Here is a 2716-nt window from a genome sequence, read left to right on the forward strand (position 1 = left end):
TAGTTTCGTCAGTTAATTCACTCTCTCGTTTGTTAAAATAGAAAGTTTGTCAAACATTTGTTGTGTATGTTGATTTCTGGGCAATTAGTTTCAGGACTTTGTCAATATACTGACAATGCTCCTACATTTGTTTGATCTTAGTTCAATTTTGAATTTTCAGTTTAAATGGTTCTACTGAGTTCTGTGTGGTATTAATATGTTTTTATTCAAGTTCAGTGTTCAGTCTGTTAGTTCCAGTTTGAATTTAGCCTTTGTCCATTAGCTATTAGACATTTGGTTTGTTGGATCAATTAGCTATTGCATTTCCCTGTTTGGCACAATCTGTGAGGATAAAATGTTTGTTTGATTTATTTTAGGAATTGGTTATTAGTTGTTAAACAGTTTAGTTCAGATAATTGTTAAGTTTGGGCAGTTTTGGTCTGGGGCAGTAATAACAGTAGGATTATAGGGGTATTTTGGGAATGAAACAGTAAGAAGAGTATGTTAGTATTAGTGTGTTATAGTGGAATGTTAATGGCTTTAATTTAATGGAATAATGGGAAACAAACGGTAATGGAGGGGGCTGAAATTAAGGAAAAAGGGTATCCTTAGTGGTTTGATCAATAGAAAATTAGCCTTAGTGTTATTTGAGTGGAAATTTCTGATTTTAAAAGGGGAAAAGGGGTCCGTACAGTGGTCTGAAAAGGAGGATAGTAAGTTGTATAAGAAGGGGGGTTGGGACTGAAAAAGGGAAGAAGGAGATAGAGGAGGAAAAGATAGAGAGGGGGGAACCAGATAGAGAGGGAGAGAACAAATAGAGATAGAGAGCTGAAAGAACAAAGGGAGAAAACTGAAGAAATAGACATAGAGAGAAACAGAGAAACAGAAAAAAAAGAAAGGGAGGAGAATCAGATAGAGGGAAACAAATCTGAAACAGATAGAGAAGAAAGAAAGAAAATCTGAAACATTGTTCCTTTGAATCTGTCCGGGTTCGTTTTGTTGATATTGTTTGTTTTAAATCTGAAATTTCCTAAGATTCCTGCCACTGTGTGTCTGGGTTTCACGGGTCTTGCTGCTTGTTGCTCAAATTTGTTGAAACATTGGTATATTCTGCTAGTTTTGTTGCTGCTGCTACTGCTGAAATTTACCTCTTTTACCCTCATTTCCAGGTACATATCTTTAGACTCATGTCATGAAAAGCTTCAACATTGCAAGTAAATGAAGTTTGGAATTACAATTATGTCTTCTACTCATTTAAATCTATTAGTTTAAGTTTTAGTTTTGTTTTAGTTGGTTAATATAGTATTATACTTGACATGATAAACTATTAGCCAACCGACCTTTTGAAGTAGTAAATTCTACGATAATCTTATTTATTTTGAAGTTTAGTGATGACATTTATTGTTTGAATTGTCGAGATAGGGAACATGGCAGAAAGCTGGCCATTAATTAAATCTTGTGATATTGTTAGCTAAGTATAGAATAGTATGGAAATGTCAAGAAACTACATTACTAGCCTATTTTGTCAAATATCCGATTTTTGTTTAAGGCTAGATGATGTTAGTTGTATTTTGTTCGTATATGGCGTAATAACGGTTATGTGTATAACCATAGTGGAAAGGTGAATTGATATAATCCGTTACGTTTACGATGTTGGAATATTGCGAATGGTTCAGATGTACAACTACGTTACATGTAATGTCATTTTATTAAATCGATTTGTAAATTAATTTTTTTTTAACAAATAGCCCAATTACTTTAGGAATGCGATCAATTCATTTCTTAAAAATAGTATAAAAAAATAATGTCAATGATTTTTTACAAAGTGTAGATTTAGTGTTTGTAAATAGTTTGCATAGAATGAGAACGAAAATTGGTTTAATTTTACCTATCCCGAATTCAATCATTGTAAGTGAATTAACCAAACAATTATAACGTTGGAATAAAAACAAGTAGATGAGAAGGAGGTGAGATTTATAAATACGAATTGCAACATTTTATGTCAAAGATATATATAAATAGAGTTCGCTCTAAATATAACAATGAAAATTCTTCGAAAACTATTAGTTTGTTTATCAAATTAATTCTTTTCCTAGTTTTGCATGCAATTCGCTTTTTGGGTATACGAATATTGTATTCACGATAAAAATGGTAGTTTTAGTTACACGTTGTTTGTTTTTCATATCATTAATTCTTTAAAATTTGAATAGTTTCGAGGTATATAATTCATACGCGTAAAATAAAACTTGCGGTCAACACCTAATAAATTTTGAATTCTTTTCAAGAAATTTGGAGACGTCCAAATCAGTGATTTCCCAAGACTTTCATATTTAAAAATAGATGGATGTAATAAACAATTTGTAGAGAATTTTATGTTACCATCAAGAATATTTTGTGAAATTAGGGATACGTTCGCGTGACCTAATTACATTTTTCTAAAGGCAGTTCGGATTATGCGTTCGCGCAACTTTGAGCCAAATTTCTAATAAAAGGAGATTCGTCGGAGGATGTTAAATTAATTTCATATAACACGAGATGTGCAGTTCACTATTTAATCATACAAGAGTGACGAAATGTTCTTAATTTTATTTTAAGCACAATTTCGAACATAAGTTTTTTATATATAATAAAAATATAAAAATATTCTCAATCTTATTGTGTACACGTATGCGTGACACGATTCTTTACATTTATAAAAAAATATATAATACGAATATACGTACGCGTGATTCGTTTC

The sequence above is a fragment of the Nicotiana sylvestris genome, chromosome 7, assembly GCF_000393655.2.
Source record: "Nicotiana sylvestris chromosome 7, ASM39365v2, whole genome shotgun sequence".
Taxonomy (NCBI): Eukaryota; Viridiplantae; Streptophyta; class Magnoliopsida; order Solanales; family Solanaceae; genus Nicotiana; species Nicotiana sylvestris.